The sequence below is a fragment of the Pseudophryne corroboree genome, chromosome 5, assembly GCF_028390025.1.
Source record: "Pseudophryne corroboree isolate aPseCor3 chromosome 5, aPseCor3.hap2, whole genome shotgun sequence".
In the NCBI taxonomy this organism is placed as follows: Eukaryota; Metazoa; Chordata; class Amphibia; order Anura; family Myobatrachidae; genus Pseudophryne; species Pseudophryne corroboree.
The window spans coordinates 741,077,091-741,089,050 of NC_086448.1; positions in this window are offsets into that span (position 1 = coordinate 741,077,091).

Below are 11,960 nucleotides of genomic sequence, written 5' to 3' on the forward strand. Positions count from 1 at the left end.
GGGGCCGTGTTGGCACAGGTACAAGAAGGGCAGGAACGGGTAGTAGCCTACGCCAGCCGCAGCTTGAGGAAGACCGAGAGGAATGACGCTAATTATAGTGCCTTCAAGCTCGAGTTCCTGGCCCTAGTATGGGCAGTGACAGAAAAGTTCCGGGACTATTTGGCCGCCATCCCGTTTGTCGCGGTCACCGACTGTAACCCCATGGCCCATCAGGATACAGTTCGACTGGGAGCATTGGAACAACGTTGGGCCTCCCGGTTAGCCAACTATCGCTACAAAATTTAATATAGGAGTGGGCACAGCAACACGAATGCCGACGCATTGTCAAGGCTACCCGTGCCCGATGAGGAAGAGGAAATAGACCCAAGAGAACAGGTCGAGATCCCCACTTTCGGTGGCCACCTCCAAACCCCCATACAGCCCCTGATGAACATGAGAGATACTGAAGAAACAGAAGTGGCGGTGGGTAATGAGTGGATCCAGTGGCAGCAGACAAGTCCACACATATGGCAAGTGAAGGCTTATCTAATGGCCAAACGAGAACCATCCCGAGCGGAGAGAGACATGGCACCTCTTGAATTCTTGCAGATGTGGAGGCAACGAGATAAGCTAAAGATGCGAGGAGAGTTGTTGTACAGACGGTACACTGACCCGAAGACACACTTGGTGAGTGAACAAATCCTCATACCCCGTACAGCAATAAGCGTGGTCTTACAAGCATACCATAACAGATCTGGCCACTTTGGAAGTAAGAAGACGGAAGCCAATCTACGAAGCCGGTTCTACTGGCACAACTTGCGACAAGATACTGAAGAGTGGTGCAAGTCTTGTGTGACCTGTGCAGCCCGGAGACCGACTACCGCTGCATAAAAAGCACTACTGCACCCAATCGTCAGCCGAAGTCCTCTAGAGTTATTGTCCCTCGACCATGTCAAAATGGAGCCCAGTCGTACTGGATACACTCACGTCCTCACCATTGTGGACCACTACACGAAGTTTGCAGTGGCCTTACCGGTGAGGGATCTAACGACCAGGACCACCGCAGAAATCTTCTGGAGGGCGTTTGTTCGACCATATGGATTCCCGCAGAAGATTCTTTTCAACCAAGGCCCGTCTTTTGAATCTCAGCTTTTCAAAGAACTGTGTGCCCTCTATGGCTGTTACAAACTATGCACGACCCCATATCACCCCCAGGGAAATGGCGCATGTGAACGCCTGAATCAAACACTCATCCACATGTTACGGGCGTTTCCCCCAGCTCAAAGATCCGAGTGGCCTACATTGCTAGCAGAACTGACATTCATTTACAATCATACGTGCCACACCTCTACAGGGTACTCACCCTATTATCTGCTTTTCGGACAACCAGGAAAACTACCGGCTGATTTGCAGCTCCACCTTCCGGATACAGAGACACAAGTACAATTACAGACCCCTTGGGTACGTGAACACCAGTGTAGATTACATGAGGCTAGCGTACTCGTGGATCAACACCTGAAGGCGATGCATGAACATCAAAGGAGAGACTATGATAGAAATGCACAGGCGTGCCCTTTACCTGTGGGGAGCATTGTTTTTAAAAAGAACAACAGACCCCAAAGTAAACTGGATTCTAAGTGGGAGCTGAGTCCGTATGTGATTACAGAGGAACCTCTATCCACGATGGCTGTCTATCAGATTACTAGACAGTACGGCACCCAGCCACAATGGGTCCATCGAAATCAAATCAAACCCTACTCCAGTCAAGATAAAGTGCCTGAAGAAGTGCTGACCGATGATCGGGACAAAAGACTACATATTGCCGACAAACCCCTACCTCAACTACCAACTAATCCACTTGAACTACTGATGAATGTGAGTTGGCAGGTGATGCCTTCCCAAGTACAACCCTGTTTACCGGACATTGTCCAAGTACCCAATGTCCAGGTGGAGGTGCCTCCTGACTCTGAACTGAGGCTTTCCACTAGAAGTACCAGGGGCACTCTTCCACATCGTTACCAAGATTAATGTTGGTACTGCATAACCATGTTGTGTAAGTTATATGTTGATGTGATACGTTTTGAAAATGTGATCAAGTACACTGTTATATTGGTAAACTTCTGCAAATTATGTTAGGTGTCTATGCGTGAGGACACGCACTTGAAAAAGTGGTGTTGAATGTGGTACCCTGCAGGGTCCCTGAACAGCCCAGTAGTAAGGCCTGCATGCTGTAGATAAAAGTACAGGACTTCCTGGAGATAATGTATCCTGGTGCCTTTAAGGATTAGAGGAGGGGCGGGACCTACCCAGGGGTTTGATTGACTGATGAGAGGAGACTGGATTGGCTGGTGGAAGAGCAGGAAGAGGCGGATTTTGAGGACTCAGTGTGAGGAGTGCAGCAGCATGGAACGAAGCAGGAGAGTGAGCTGGTAAGGTGACCAGGCTGACAGGATAAGTTGCCACCATTGACTGCACTAGTGATTGGTGGCTAGCTAGGAGAGTGCTGCGGGCAGAGGTTCCAGTGACACAGCCAGCCATACAACACCGGGTGTGGGCGACACACCAGCGGGAGAAACTAAGCAGAGTTTGGAAGTTCGGTGACTGCACGACCCGTGGAGCGCCTCGCAGACAAGGAGCAGCCGCGTGCGCAGCGGTGAAGACTGCACATACCGGTGAGACACCACATTTTGGAAAGAGTTAGGGAAAGACACTGACAGTCACCACATCACATGCATCTGAGACACCATTGCAACCCCCATGGTCAGCACCTGTGAATTAGGACCACCCCTGCTCATTTACCCTGTTCCTAAAGTACTCTGAAGGGTAAAAAAGGGGTCCACACAGCCCTTACTCCACTGTCCTACCCAATGGGATAGACTGACCAAACCAGATTACGCACCCCTCCCTAGACCGGGACTGTATCCTAATTGGAGGGCTACAAAATACTAACTCTCTTGTAAGAAGAGGGGAGAGGGGCTACCCAGGCGGGCTATTAGCCTAGTTGGGAGTGCGCATATCATTACTTACACTGATTTATGGAGAGACAGCGCCACCTACTGACTGTAACTGGGATGAACCCAGGTTGTGTGCAGATATTTACCTGAACCAGCAGCAGGTCTCCTGCATAACAGATGCCCCAGAGAGAGAGTTAATAACTGGAAAAGGATACACGTTGCTCGAGAGATATTTAATGTACGCAAGGGGACGCCTCAGTAAACTCCTGTGCACAGGTCAAAAGACAACCCGGGTTGCTGTGAACATATCTCGCACCATTGGGTACCCAATAGAGACATAATTTGGTGCATCAAGGTCATTAAGAAATACGTGAAGTTAGTATTGAGGTTAGAGAAGTATTGTATTAATATTGTGGTTTTGCATGCAAAGTGCGTGTTTATTGGCAAATAGTGTCGCCTTCCAGTATTAGTGGTATTGCTGCGGTTCGTCCTAGTGAATTGTTATTTACAGAACCTAATGGGCTGGTTGGTCCCGGGTGAAGCAGCGTATCACCCATATTTCGAAAAGCTGTGGCCGACCTAAGTGTTTCATAAGTGTTAATGCAATTCTATGTCGTTTTGGTGATTACTATGTTGTACGCGTTCTATAGCTAGAGTAATAGTTGTTTACATAAAAGTTCATTATCTGCAATTGACAATCAGGCACACAAAAGTATATTACCTGCATTTGATATTTGAGATTACAATCAAATAGTTAATAAAACAGATGCAGTTGGAAAATTGTTATTCCTTTCATTGAAGTGTAGTTGCCTCCTCATTCACCGGAAACAAAGTACCAAGATTCTCCAGAGTTGCATCCAGCGAACGGAGGTAAGGAAAGACTCACCCGGTCACCACACATAACACTGGATAAATGTACAGGCGACATATAGAGAATAATAAAGTCTAGTGAACAGTGCATGAAGAGGAGGCACTAGAACGGCTAGAACTGTGCGTTTTACAGACAGTATTTGTTAATCCAATCTTCATAGATGGTACAGAAGCAGGCATTGCTGAGGTTGCTACAACCTAACTGTAATTCAGGAGCTAACTATTTATTAAAGTGCTAAGTGTATCCAGTTACTGCTACTGTACTATTGATATGTCCAATACTTGAATGGGCCCCGTTATTGAGTTTGCTATAGAGAGAAACAAGTGACTGTGAATTAGACCCTCACAAATAACAACACATCCAGCCTACAAGCAAGGAATAGTCAACATAGATAGAGACATTAGCAGGATCATAGAGAGCTGGAGATATAGACTCACTTAGCTCCATTGATATAACCTAGAGACTATAGCTAGAAACAGCTGCAAGGACACAAGAGTTGTTCAATCGGAATAGTCACCAGGTACTAGCATAGTGTTATACAGGGTGACCTAAATCTTGATGTGAGAGAGCTGCAAAAGTCACAACATGTGAGGAAGTACTGGTAACTTGGCTCACTACCAAGATAAAGTATCGTTGAATTATTAAATTGAGGACACCATCAGAGAGCCATGTGTTAAAATTATGGCTGCAGGAGAAAGGGTCTAGAATTTTGTTAAAACTTATTTCTCTTACGTCCTAGAGGATGCTAGGGACTCCGTAAGGACCATGGGAATAGAAGGGCTCCACAGGAGACATGGGCACTTTAAGAAAGACTTTAGGTATGGGTGTGCACTGGCTCCTCCCTCTATGCCCCTCCTCCAGACCTCAGTTTACTACTGTGCCCAGAGGAGACTGGGTGCATTACAGGGAGCTCTCCTGAGTTTCCTGTCAGAAAGTATATTTGTTAGGTTTTTTATTTTCAGGGAGCCTGCTGGCAACAGACTCCCTGCATCGAGGGACTGAGGAGAGAGAAGCATACCTACTTCTGTGAGTTTCAAGGCTCTGCTTCTTAGGCTACTGGACACCATTAGCTCCAGAGGGATCGCTACGCAGGTCTCACCCTCGCCGTCCGTCCCAGAGCCGCACCGCCGTCCTCGTCGCAGAGCCGGAAGGTAGAAGCCGGGTGAGTATGAGAAGAAAAGAAGACTTCAGAGGTGGCAGAAGACTTCATGATCTTCACTGAGGTAACGCACAGCGGTAAAGCTGTGCGCCATTGCTCCCATACACCTCACACACGGCAGTCACTGTAAGGGTGCAGGGCGCAGGGGGGTCGTCCTGGGCAGTATATGAACCTCTCTTTGGCAAAAATATATATATATATACAGCTGGGCACTGTATATATAAAGAGCCCCCGCCAGTTTTTAGTATATTTGAGCGGGACAGAAGCCCGCCGCCGAGGGGGCGGGGCTTCTCCCTCAGCACTCACCAGCACCATTTTCTCCACAGCGCTGAGAGGAAGCTCCCCGGACTCTCCCCTGCTTATTCCACGGTGAAAGAGGGTTTTAAAGAAGGGTGGAGCACATAATTTGGCGCATATATATATGTACAAACAGCGCTACTGGGTAAACATATATTTATAGTGTTTTTCCTGGGTCATATAGCGCTGGGTGTGTGCTGGCATACTCTCTCTCTCTGTCTCTCCAAAGGGCCTTGTGGGGGAACTATCTTCAGATAAGAGGATTTCCTGAGTGTGTGGTGTGTCGGTACGCGTGTGTCGACATGTCTGAGGTAGAAGGCTTTCAGGGGGAGGAGGAGAAAATGAATGTGGTGTCTCCGTCGACAACGCCGACACCTGACTGGATGGATATGTGGAATGTTTTAAGTGCTAATGTAAATTTATTGCACAAAAGATTAGACAAAGCTGAAGCTACGGAACAGCCAGGGAATCAACCCATGTCTGTCCCTATGTCGCAGGGACCTTCGGGGTCTCAAAAGCGCCCACTATCCCAAATAGTAGACACAGATACCGACACGGATTCTGACTCCAGTGTCGACTACGATGATGCAAAGTTACAGCCACAATTGGCTAAATGTATTCGATATATGATTATTGCAATAAAAGATGTTTTGCACATCACAGAGGAACCCCCTGTCCCTGACACGAGGGTACACATGTATAAGGAAAAGAAACCTGAGGTAACCTTTCCTCCCTCACATGAGCTGAACGAGTTATGTGAAAAAGCTTGGGAATCTCCAGACAAAAAACTGCAGATTCCCAAAAGGATTCTTATGGCGTATCCTTTCCCGCCAACAGACAGGATATGGTGGGAATCCTCCCCTAGGGTGGACAAAGCGTTGACACGCTTATCCAAGAAGATAGCGCTGCCATCCCAGGATACGGCTACCCTCAGGGATCCTGCTGATCGCAAGCAGGAGGTTACCTTGAAGTCCATTTACACGCATTCGGGTACCTTACTCAGACCGGCTATTGCATCGGCCTGGGTATGTAGCGCTGTAGCGGCATGGACGGATACCTTATCAGCGGATATTGAAACCCTAGATAAGGATACCATCTTATTGACCCTAGGACATATAAAGGATGCTGTCTTATATATGAGAGATGCTCAAAGAGACATTGGTCTATTGGGTTCTAGAATCAACGCTATGTCGATTTCGGCTAGACGAGTCCTGTGGACCCGGCAATGCACAGGTGATGCCGACTCAAAAAGGCATATGGAGGTTTTACCTTACAAGGGTGAGGAATTGTTTGGAGAAGGTCTCTCGGACCTGGTCTCCACAGCTACACCTGGTAAATCCAATTTTTTGCCTTATATTACCTCACAGCCTAAGAAGGCACCACATTATCAGATGCAGTCCTTTCGGTCACAGAGAAACAAGAAAGTACGAGGTGCGTCCTTTCTTGCCAGAGGTAAGGGAAAAGGAAAGAAGCTGCACAACATAGCTAGTTCTCAGGAACAGAAGTCCTCCCCGGCCTCTACAAAATCCACCGCATGACGCTGGGGCTCCACTGAGGGAGTCCTCCCCAGTGGGGGCACGTCTTCGACTTTTCAGCCACGTCTGGGTTCACTCACAGGTGGATCCCTGGGCAATAGAAATTGTTTCCCAGGGTTACAAGCTGGAATTCGAAGAGGTGCCTCCTCGACGGTTTTTCAAATCGGCCCTGCCGACTTCTCCCCCAGAAAGGGAGGTAGTGTTAAATGCAATTCACAAATTGTATCTTCAACAGGTGGTGGTCAAGGTTCCCCTACTTCAACAAGGGAGAGGATATTATTCAACCCTGTTTGTAGTCCCGAAACCAGACGGTTCGGTCAGACCCATTTTAAATTTAAAATCCCTGAACCTATACTTGAAAAGGTTCAAGTTCAAGATGGAATCGCTCAGGGCGGTCATCGCCAGCCTGGAAGCGGGGGATTTTATGGTATCTCTGGACATAAAGGATGCGTATCTTCATGTTCCCATATATCCACCTCATCAGGCATACCTGAGATTTGCGGTACAGGATTGTCATTACCAATTTCAGACGTTGCCGTTTGGGCTTTCCACGGCCCGAGAATTTTCACCAAGGTAATGGCGGAAATGATGGTGCTCCTGCACAAGCAGGGTGTCACAATTATCCCGTACTTGGACGATCTCCTCATAAAAGTGAGATCACGAGAGCAGTTACTGAACAGCGTGTTACTTTCACTGAAGGTGTTACAGCAACACGGCTGGATTCTCAATATCCCGAAGTCGCAGCTGGTTCCTACGACTCGTCTGACCTTCTTGGGCATGATTCTGGATACGGACCAGAAAAAGGTTTTTCTTCCGATGGGAAAAGCTCAGGAACTCATGACTCTGGTCAGAAACCTATTAAAACCAAAACAGGTGTCAGTGCATCACTGCACTCGAGTCCTGGGAAAGATGGTGGCATCTTACGAGGCCATTCCGTTCAGCAGGTTCCATGCGAGGACCTTCCAATGGGACCTATTGGACAAATGGTCCGGGTCACATCTACAGATTCATCAGCGGATCACCCTGTCCCCCAGGGCCAGGGTATCTCTCCTGTGGTGGCTGCAGAGTGCTCACCTTCTAGAGGACCGCAGGTTCGGCATTCAGGACTGGGTTCTGGTGACCACGGACGCGAGCCTCCGAGGTTGGGGAGCAGTCACACAAGGAAGGAACTTCCAGGGTCTTTGGTCAAGTCAAGAGACTTGTCTTCACATCAATGTCCTGGAGCTGGGGGCCATATACAACGCCCTTCGTCAAGCGGACACCTTGCTTCACGACTTACCAGTTCTGATCCAGTCAGACATCACCGCAGTGGCTCATGTAAACCGCCAGGGCGGCACAAGGAGCAGAGTGGAAATGGCGGAAGCCACCAGGATTCTTCGCTGGGCGGAAAATCATGTAAGCGCACTGTCAGCAGTGTTCATTCCGGGAGTGGACAACTGGGAAGCAGACTTCCTCAGCAGACACGACCTGCATCCAGGAGAGTGGGGACTTCATCAGGAATCTTCGCACAGATTGCAAGTCAGTGGGGACTGCCCCAGATAGACATGATGGCGTCCCGCCTCAACAAAAAGCTGCAGAGGTATTGCGCCAGGTCAAGAGACCCTCAGGCGGTAGCTTTGGACGCCCTAGTGACACCATGGGTGTTCCAGTCGGTCTATGTATTTCCTCCTCTTCCTCTCATCCCAAAGGTGTTGAGAATAATAAGAAAAAGAGGAATACGGACAATTCTAATTGTTTGTTACGCACACCAGTGCTAACAGGAGTATACCGGTGTATGAACAGAGAGGGAAGCGAAGCAAACGAACTCACAGACAGTATAACATACACAGGAGGTGATGGAATAACTAATAAACACAAAGTGAAAGGAGAAGCACAAAGGCTCAGGAATTGGGTGTCTCCCTAGTGTCAGGAATGCTCAGATGGAATAGAGCGGACAATGAAGCGAGGTGTAGTGATTTAACATGTGGAGCACCTGAAATGATATTGCTAAGAGCAACAGAAAAAACCCCAAAGGGTTATCAACGGGTGTGGGAATAAACTCCTTGGTCAGAGATAGAAATATAGACACAAGGAGAGTATCCACAATCCTAACCCCCACTTGCAGGGCACAGGTTCAACTTACTGCCACTAAACTGACACCTGGACGCCCTGCACAGTGAGGGAGGATTAAGCAAGCAGGTCTGAGAGTACAGCCGCAAACCTGCTGGGTTCACGGAATAGCAAAAGAACCCCAGCAGGTCAAACAACTGACTCCAGTCTTACTGCTAGGTCCGGATTGGCAGAATGAAGTACCGAATCCCAAGGCCTATTCGCAGTAAGCAACAAGTAAATACAAAGTCACACAGTACTAGCTAACTCTCTGGAACTGACTAACAAACAAAGATTCAGCAGCATTTGCCTAGCCTGAGATGATGGTTTATATAGCAGGTGCTGTCCACGCCCCACTCAGACCTCACAGACTGTGAGCACAAAAACAGCGCCGGATTCCCTGCCGTGCACAGAGCCTGTAACCACTACACAGTAAAAACCCGGACCGGAGTATCAGCTGCGCTCAGGTTACTTCGCTAACACTTGCCCCCCGGTTGCCATGGCGACGTGGCAGCAGAGAGCAGGAGATCCTAACAGTACCCCCCCTCTGACGAGGGGTCAAAGAACCCCTACCACCGGGTTTATCGGGGAACTGCGAGAAGAAAGAGCGTATCAGTCTGGGGGCATGAAGATCACAACTGCGCACCCACGACCGCTCCTCCGGGCCATACCCCTTCCAGTGCACCAAAAATGACAGCCGACCCCGAACCATCTTGGAGTCAAGAACCCTTTCAACCACAAACTCCCTCTGACCCCGTATCAGAAGAGGAGAAGGTCTTCCACTGGAAGAAGGATTACTAACAGCCAGTTTTAAAAGGGAACAATGAAATGTTTTATTGATACCCAATGAACGGGGCAGATCTAACTGAAATGCCACCGGATTGATAACCCTGGTGATCTTATAAGGGCCGATGAACCGGGGGCCTAACTTATGAGATGGCTGTCTCAACTTCAAATTCTTGGTGGACAACCAGACGAAGTCTCCTAATTTGAAGCTGCAGGGTCTTCTCCGCTTATCAAAAACCCTTTTGGTCACTAATGACACAGACACAAGGGCTTTCTTCACTTTCCTCCAAATACCCCTAAGGACCGAAACAACAGAGGAACCACCAGGCGTGGAATCCAGGGGGTCAAAAGAATTGGCCGTAGGATGATGCCCATACACACAAAGGAAGGGAGAGATCCCTGTAGCAGAGTGAGCCGCGTTGTTATAGGCAAACTCCGCCATGGACAGATGAGCAACCCAGTCAGTATGACACTTGGAGACATAACACCTGAGGAACTGCTCCAAGGACTGGTTCACCCTCTCAGTCTGCCCATTAGACTGTGGATGGTAGCCTGACGACAAGCTCACAGAAATCTGGAGATCAGAACAAAATGCCCTCCAGAATTTGGCCACAAACTGGGATCCACGGTCAGAGACCACATCAAGTGGCAACCCGTGGAGGCGCACAACATGCTGCATAAATAACTCAGACAGGCGTCTGGCCGATGGCAACCCAACCAGTGGAACGAAATGCGCCATCTTCGAAAACCTGTCAACGACAACCCAAATGGCTGTCATCCCCGAGGATTTGGGCAAGTCCACCACAAAATCCATGGAAATGTGGGTCCATGGCTTAGACGGAATAGAGAGTGGATGTAATGGGCCGACTGGAACCCCTCTAGGAGTTTTATTTCGGGCACAAACGTCACATGCCCGAACCCACTGATCCACATCCCTAGTCACCGAGGGCCACCACACCGCCCTAGACAGCAACTCCCGAGTTCTGGCAATACCCGGATGCCCTGCCGACCTCTTGGCATGGAATTCCAGGAACACTCGCTGTCTTAACCTAGGAGGCACAAACAAGAGACCTACCGGAAGGTCTGGAGAAGCCTGCTCCTGTGCTCTAAGGACTAATGACAAGAGGTCCTGGGTAATGCCCACTTTAATACATGATGGGGACACAATGGGCAATGGCTCCTCGGTGGTCTCTTGAACTAGAGCAAAACTCCGCGAGAGCGCATCAGCCTTGATGTTTTTTGACCCAGGGCGATATGTTATCAAAAAATTAAAGCGAGCAAAAAACAAAGCCCATCGTGCCTGCCTGGCATTGAGCCGCTTCGCTGACTCTAAATATGCCAGATTCTTATGGTCGGTGAGAATTGAGACCACAAACTTAGCCCCCTCAAGCCAGTGTCTCCACTCCCCGAGTGCATCCTTTATAGCCAACAATTCCCGGTTACCCACATCATAATTCATCTCGGCAGACGAAAATTTACGGGAAAAGTAAGCACAGGGATGAAGGCGATTATCAGACACCCCCATCTGAGAGAGCACTGCCCCAATACCTATCTCAGAGGCATCCACTTCTACCACAAAAGGACGCTCTGGATCTGGGTGTCGCAGCACCTTGGCCGAGACAAATGCCCTTTTGAGACGGGCAAAGGCCGCTTTGGCCTCACAAGACCAGTGAGCAACATCCGTCCCTTTCTTAGTGAGTGCCACCAAGGGGGCCACTATAGACGAAAATCCAGCGATAAACCGTCTATAAAAATTCGCAAAGCCCAGAAAATGCTGAAGCGCCTTCAAACTAGTGGGCTGCACCCAATCCAGGACTGCCTGTACCTTAGAACCCTCCATTTGGAAACCTTCTGAGGAGATAATATACCCTAGAAATGCGATTTGCTGGACTTCAAACTCGCACTTCTCCAGCTTCGCCCCAAGCTGGTGGTCTCTGAGTTTCTGGAGGACTAAGCGTACATGCTTCCGATGTTCCTCCAGGGAATGAGAGAAGATTAGGATGTCATCTAGATAAACAACTAAGAATCTATCCAAATATTCCCTGAGCACATCGTTCATGAATTCCTGGAAGACTGCCGGGGCATTAGAGAGCCCAAAAGGCATCACCAAATATTCATAATGCCCTGAGTGGGTATTAAAGGCAGTCTTCCATTCATCCTCCTCTCTTATTCGGATTAGATTGTACGCACCGCGTAGGTCAATCTTAGAAAAAATGGTGGCAGTACGAAGCTGGTCAAACAAAACCGAAATGAGAGGCAGTGGGTACGAGTTTTTAATCGTGATACGGTTC